The 7,748-nt window shown below is 48.8% G+C and overlaps 1 pseudogene; it reads right to left on the bottom strand.

Annotated features, from left to right (window-relative positions):
- Window positions 1-3,665: 3,665 nt before the first annotated feature.
- On the bottom strand, window positions 3,666-4,778 carry LOC144127572 (very long chain fatty acid elongase 7 pseudogene; annotated as a pseudogene).
- Window positions 4,779-7,748: the final 2,970 nt, after the last annotated feature.

Here is a 7,748-nt window from a genome sequence, read left to right as displayed (position 1 = left end):
ATCGCGGCATTGCACGCGTTGAATGGCCAAACGATAGTCATTACTAGCAGAGAGTTCCTTCGAAATTGACCGAAAAAGCTAACCAAAACAGATCGAAATAAAGCCAGCCATTTTTGATTCAGAACGGGCGGAGCGAGCATAAACTGTCGGTGATGTGACCTCACGAACGTCGGCTTAACAACACAAACAACCCAAATATAGGTGTGTCTGTGGAGAATTTAGCTCCCCGAAGCGACACATGGGGGCTATAAAGTGCACAGCAGTGTACGGCTCCCTGTTGATTGGACCATTTGGGATTTTTAATATGGGCCGGCACAGCACAACACACGGACGTTTTTGTATTTCGCATTCACCGAACTGATTCAGGTCGCAGAATATGAAACTTTAAAGCCAATTTACGCTAAAACAAACGCTGCTGAATTGCGAAATCTGGCAAGTGTGGGCGAGTTCGTTGCCCGTGAGCGTTCTGCTAGTAGCGGATTTTGGAGACACGTTGACGAAGTCGGATGAGTGTTTAAAGTTTATCAGGTGCCTTGATCCGAACTGTGCAAGAGGATTCAGAAATAGATGCCTCCGCGCTGGCTGAGTGGTTGTGGCGCTCGGCTGCTGACCCGAAAGACGCGCCGACCGCGGCTGTCGCATTTCGATGGAGGTGAAATGCTAGAGGCTCAAGTATTGGGTGATGTCAGCGCACACTAAAAAACCCACAGGTGGTCGAAATTATCCGGAGCCCTCCACTACGGCGTCCCTCGCAGCGTGAATCGCTTCAGGGCTTTAAAGCTCAGAAAACCACAAAAAAAAACCATGAAGTAATGGATAACATTAACGGAAAAGGAGTATTAAGAGACGGACGCTGCACAGCCAATCAGAACTCAATAGATCCCATGCCTCATTACAAGATAATATCGCGTGTTCTGCTCACGTGACCTTCACCTACGTTGTTGTTGTCCTCTGTTAGAGTGGCACATACCCACAGTGAGGGATTGGCCAGGGTGCCTTGTACAGTCAAACAATTGTGAAACATTAGGTTGAATTTCGTGCTAAAAAAGATTGTGAATTCTTTCTCCTCATTTTCCTCCTTCCCTTTTTCAACCCGTCTTTCTCTTTTTTTCTAGCGCAAGGCAACCATTTCGGGTCCTTCTCAGGTTAATAACAATAATTGGTTTTGGAGGGAAAGGAAATGGCGCAGTATCTGTCTCATATATCGTTGGACACCTGAACCGCGCCGTAAGGGAAGGGTAAAGGAGGGAGTGAAAGAAGAAAGGAAGAGAGAGGTGCCGTAGTGGAGGGCTCCGGAATAATTTCGACCACCTGGGGATCTTTAACGTGCACTGACATCGCACAGCACATGGGCGCCTTAGCGTTTTTCCTCCATAAAAACGCAGCCGCCGCGGTCGGGTTCGAACCCGGGAACTCCGGATCAGTAGTCGAGCACCCTAACCACTGAGCCACCGCGGCGGGGCTTCTCAGGTTTGCTGATTATATTTACCAACTACTGCTCAAGATGGCGCCACCTTGGCCATGCTCAGTGAGGAACACGGAGAGAGAAATTGCGCGTTACAACCGTGCAGTCCTGTATGAAATAGAGTAAGCGAGCGCACTGCTTCTATACATTGGTGGCGTGATAAAACTTTTGTGTTCGTGGTCCGTCTGGAGGCGCACGGAAATGTTGTTCATGATATGATAACAATACTTTTTACTGGGGGCGATGGTGCCATCAACGCCTCTAGCCGTAAATATCGCATGATGTTTTACTTACCTCAGCGTATAGCCTAGCCTACATCGTCATCGCTGCAGAAATACAAGGGCTTGTGTAAAATAATTAAGGCGTTCGAAGAACTATAAGCCGCGGAAAGACTTTGGCGTGATGAAGAACTGAACTGTGTTTTCTTTTCCCGGTTGCTTAGCGCTGCATAAATATATGGGGCTTCGGATTCTGAGAAATATTCGATGCACTTCTAGCATTGTTCTGTCTGTATCATAACACGTTTTACGGGATTCGAAGAGTTTTTTTATGTGTTTAATTCTTCGAGCTGTGCAAGGGTTGTCACCAATTTTAGCTGGCGCAAACAAGCTTGCAGGACTTGAATATGTGCTAAGAACAAACTGCTTGGCGCCAAATTACACTCGATGATATATACTAACGGCAGCGACAACACAATCGCATCTCTTCGTCTGCTCTGCTTCTTATAAAGAAACACCGGTGTGGCGGCTGCAGTGTGCTATCTATAATGTCAGTGACTCCCCTGTTGTGGCATACAAGAATGTGCGCTAGTGACTGAAGCCTGTGAAAACGACATCACAATTCATGCGCACTCGCAAGTAACCCTAAAATTCTTCTCATATACGGCAAGCGCCAGGAGATATGCGACCAGAGTGCAGCGGGAAAAAGGCTGGACGACATTGTTCGCTTCTTAACGGATGGCTTTGCTAGGGCCTTCCTGGAGTTTGTGCTTACAGCAGATTTTATAGATTGTATATCTTGCACTGCGTATAGTTTCTTTATCCCTATTTTTACGGAAAATGGCGGGAATCTTACTTTTTGTCTGCAGTTGATGTATAAAACGCGAAATATTCAACGTGTTCATCGTTAATATACCCTAAAAATGCGTTTGTAAAGAAAAGCATTGTTTACGAGCCCTGACCAGCATTCGCTGCCGAGAGCATTGCAACGCTTTGTTTCCAAACTAAAGCTGTGAATCAACGACTTCTCTGCGAGTTAAATGCGTACGGAAACTCGACACGGGAGTGAGCACTTAGAGCGGCAACAGTGCACTCCCTAATGAGATGAGAAAGAACAGCTGCAATGGTGTCTTGCCAAACACCTCGCCACAAATTTCGCGCGTGGTCCACGAGCAGGAAGTGATTGTCAATGCTCGGAATTCGACTATGGATATTCAGCGCTTAGGAACTCCTACATGCGTTTCACTTTCGTAGTAAGCATTAACCGCGTAATTATACTGTGAATGCTGGACAGGAGACCTTGCTGCTGCTGTGTCCCAAGGGATCCCGACCGACGGCTAGGGGCAACTGGGGATATGGACTTCTCTCTTGGCGCTCATTGACTGGTGTTGCTTTCAAGTTATTTCTCATAGTCACTCTCTCCCTGAGTGTCTGTATTAACCTCTGGTATGTTTTCCGAAAATTCGCAGCTATTTCTGCTTTTCTGTCATTGCTTTTCGTCGATGCAGGCCTGATTTAATTGCAATGCTTTTATTTATTTAAAAATTATATTTGCCTGGCAGAAGAAACAAATGAATGCCACAAAACAATTGTTTTTCAGCGAAATTCGAACGGCGCGTCCTCACAAATGCGAGTAATATGGAATGGCCGAAGTTACGGTGCTTACGAGGACGAGAAAATGCAATAGCAGAATATGGTTGCTTGTTTAGTTAAGCAGCAGTCAATCATCGTATGGTTACGGTGAATAATTTAAATATCAACTTCTGAAGGAACATGGGTACACCTGGACCCAAAATGAAGATGAACTCATTCACATCTGAAAAATCAGCACATTTTATCGTTTAAGATTGCACACTACAGGAACAACCGTGTGATAGAATCTGAGAGCAGAACGTGTGGCAGTCGCGGTTTCTTTACTACAACTGCCACCACCGCATGCTGTGTCGAGAATGTACATTAGCGATCAGATTTATTAACGTCAATATTTAGCACAGTTATAACACCAGTAATGGCTCTAATATATATTATTAGTTTCAGACAGCAGTTTGAAACAAGAATAATCAGCGTAAAAAGAAAAACAATACTCCCTCCGTGCTGTTCAATAAGCAGTCGCTTAAGTTAGGGTTTCTTTTTGGTGTAAGCGTGGACGTAGAAGGCGACAAACCCCACAAAGAACAGAGCAGCTTGCGCCACCTCCAGCCAGACGAAGAGACGCACGTAGTTGCCGTTGGCGACCACCATGCCGACGGAGTGAGCGAACAGCAGGACGAACTGCAGAATCTGCATCATGGTCAGGTACCTCTTCCACCACAGCAGGCGCTTGTAGGCCGGCCCCAGAGCCGCCAGGAAGTAGTACGTGTACATGAAGACGTGCACGAAGGTGTTCATACAGGTGACGAACATGCCGTGCGACTGCGCACCGTAGCTCAGGCCCAACCACATGTTCCAGGTGACGATGACGTGGTGCACGACGTGCAGCGCACTGACCTGGTGGTTCTTCTTGCGCAGCACGAAGAACACGGTGTCGGCCAACTCGGAGATCTTGAACAGGTAGAGCCACCACGAGAGGCGCACGATCTCGAGGTTGGCCGGAGAGACGCCCAGGTCGAGGTCCTGGAGGAACATGTATCCGAGGTCCCAGTAGGAAAGCTTTGCGAAGCGGCAGACAAAGAAGGCGCTCAGGGCAGTGGCCGAGAGGTTGTAGGCCAGAATGCAGGTCTTCAGTTTGAAGGGCTTGCGGCGAGACATCCAACGGGGGCCGGCCACCTTGACGAAGTAGACGTACGCGGCCGTGATGAAGAATACGGGCAGCGGACTGCCGGCCAGCGCCCAACCCTCGGTCCTGGAGTCCCGCTTCGGCAGCCACAAGACACTGGCGTCGCCAGAGATGGGTACCGCGTCCGGTGTCATCGCGGACAGTGCGTGGGAACAGACTTTGTCGTCGAAGGAAACCGGCTCCCGCTAGAGCGTCTCATGAACGTAAGCACCAAGGGCTTACAGACTCTGCTCTCCTTCAGCTATACCATATGCACGACCTCAGCGACGCCACCGGTGCTTGGGGATGAAAATGTGCGCGTTCGAAGGAACCCGGGCTCCTCTGCGAAGGCGAAAGTAGACAAGGAGGAAGTTACGAGACAGATGCCAGTGTTACAGATCAGGAAAAAAAATGCGTCAGAGCAGAACTAGAACATAGTAACTGGAAACCTTCAGATTCTCTTTCTGGTTGTCTGTGCCCCCATTATTCGAAACAAGAATAAAAAAACACGAGAAAGGCTGTCTCAAAATACATAGCCGGGCGAGTTCCACTCTGCTAGACTTGACTGAACGTACTAGGCGGAAGAACGGAACGGTCGTGACACATGAGGAATTAAAAAGCGGATTACGAGGCCCCGCGGTCAGAAAAAAAAAGTAACAACAAGATGGGCCGTCAAGCCAAGCGACAGGGAGAAAGCGGCTGTCCTGTCTCGACAGGCTTAGCGCAGCGCCCCCGATTTGTTGTATTTCTTTCTCTCGGCAAGCGCTTGCTATCCTGGCCGGGGGGAAGGCTTCGAGATGATTGAGTCTGCTCCTGCGGAAACCGTAATGCGGCGGCGGCGATTAACTTTGCCTCTGACCTGGATCCAAACTCGTTAACACAGCCTCGCGAATGATGTGGAACGCGTGTTTTAGGAGGGAAACAACGGCCTGCAGTGCGCACTCAGCTCACCGTATGTCAAGCAAGATGCTCATGTTAGAAGTGTAGCCTAGTTACGCTACTTGAGACGTGTCCGCATCAAGCCGTGCTTTTTTCGGGAAAACCTCCAGTGATGTCCTCTGAGCACGGTGTAATCCTGAGCGAGGAAAGGACTAAGCCGAAACGAATTCATTTCGTAGATATTTAGAATGCTGGCTTCCGTGATGCGGGCGTCGGAAGGAAAAGTGTTACAGTGTTTTGAAGACGTCGATAGCAACGAAAGCGACGGTAGAAGAAGGAAGCGTGTAGAAAACAAAACCGGAATAGAAAAAAAAATTGACAGGACCGATACCCCTGGTTAACGCGAGATTCAGCGACAACTGTTAAGGTATTTGTACTTTACGTTTTCTTGTGGTTGAGAATGTGAGAGCGACCTCACATTTGCATAGTTCTATTGCGCTCTTTTTAGTTTTCCGCACATTGTCGTTTTTCGTCTAGGCCTGCTCTCCAGTCCGCCGTTCTAGAAGCGCAGCCCCACCGATAATCCTCTCCTCAGGAGGCGCCTATCGGAGCAGCTGTCGCAAATGGACCGTGCTACATTCCTCCGTTCTCGCCATACCTCTCCTTCTCCTTCGACGGTAAGCATGTTCCGAATGGTTACCGTGGTACGCCTTCCCACACTCTCGCCATGACCTCCTCGTCTCGCCGTACCCTACTTCCACAGCAGCCCTCCTTCTCCTTCTAGGTTAACTATCCCCCGGTATACCCAACAATTCTAGACAAAATCATTTGTGAACGGAATAGAGTTTATAAACGCAATTTTTTTCAAGTATTGTAAGATTTCACCATAACGGTCAATATACCCTTGATCTCCCGGGGACAGGCTTGCAATGTTTACTATTGAAATTTTTGCAATCGCCAAAAGCGTTCCCCATAGGTTTTCTATGACAGTCTTAACTGCTGCATGCGAGCGATGGAAAAACTTTAAGACATAGATTTTGCTACACATCGTAAAAATGGACCATTACCTTCGATATTTCCATAAGAGTACCTTACAATTTTCCAATATTCAAAAATTTTTTTCCAGAAATGTTGGACCTGGTTGGTTCTCATGCAAACCCGTACCAGGGGCCTTCTTAAGCTCTAGCGTACCCTCTTCCTTCCATGGCAACGCACCCACCGTTTACGCCGACGACTACGTCAGACAACGACAGACAACGACTTACTACTACGACGCGAAACACAGGAACGACAGGAGTGGCAGGCTAGGATAGCAACCAGGTGGACCTCTCTTGTATTCATTAAATACTTGTATTCATTAAAGACGAGATGCTAGAGGCCCGTGTACTGTGCGGTGTCGGTGCACGTTAAAGAACTCCAGTCGGTCAAAACTATCCGGAGCCCTCCACTACGGCGTCCCTCATTGCCTGAGTCACTTTGGGACGTTAAACACCATAAAACAAACCAAACCGAACCTTTGGTAGGCAGCATCGTGCCATGTTTTTATTTTTAATTCTGTTTCTCACGATGCTGGCTCAGGCGTAGATGTCTGTCATCTGGCTGCAGCGACGAATGGTAACGCTATAGGCAAACATGCCAGCCCTCATGTGCAGACATATGAAGGTGCAACGCTCCAGCCAACGCATCGCGTGAGGCAATACCCTTCGCAACGGCAGCGTGCCATGCTGGTGTGCTTGCTGCGCCACGGTGGCTCAACGGAGTGTGCGTGCCGCTGTTGCTTCAAGGTATAAACACCGTGTTATACCTTATGCATCTCTGTCACGCAAGCATGCTATACCGGCGCGAACTCCTTGCTGTCTGTAGAGGCGTTGGATTGACGCCAGACAGGGCCGAAGCATTCTTACATCTACAGGCCTCGCGGCTGCGCCAGCGCCCGCGAGGAAGCAGTAGCTGCAGCCACGGCATTTTGATTGACCAGTAAGTTGCCGTGTCCCAGATGTTTGGATAGCGCTGCTAAACTCTGATGGCATGCAGGTAACCGCCGGTGATTCGCTGTAAAGAGCTCTCCTCGTTTCTCCCATGCTTTTCCTACCTTTTAACTCTGTGTTTCTTTCCTTCCTCCCAGGCCAGTGTTCGGTTCCCAGCGCAGATTCAGGCAGCTTTACACGTGGATACCGGCGTCCTTCTTTGTCTTTTCCCGCAATAAACAACCTAATCACATACACTATGCCAAGGCACACCTCCCGACATACTGCCGCAAAGGAACGCATAGCTCATAGGTAAACGCTAAACGGATGACTCGAAGTACAGCCACCCAAGCCTCGAAGATCTGGTCGCGAGTTGAGCGTCTTCCACTGCGCCTCAGTAGTGAGGGTGAACACAAGCCGCGACTATTCGTTCACACGCGCCCTCGTCACAGCTTCCTGTCGTG

The sequence above is a fragment of the Amblyomma americanum genome, chromosome 4, assembly GCF_052857255.1.
Source record: "Amblyomma americanum isolate KBUSLIRL-KWMA chromosome 4, ASM5285725v1, whole genome shotgun sequence".
Lineage (NCBI taxonomy): Eukaryota > Metazoa > Arthropoda > Arachnida > Ixodida > Ixodidae > Amblyomma > Amblyomma americanum.
This window is presented reverse-complemented; position numbering and strand designations above follow the sequence as displayed.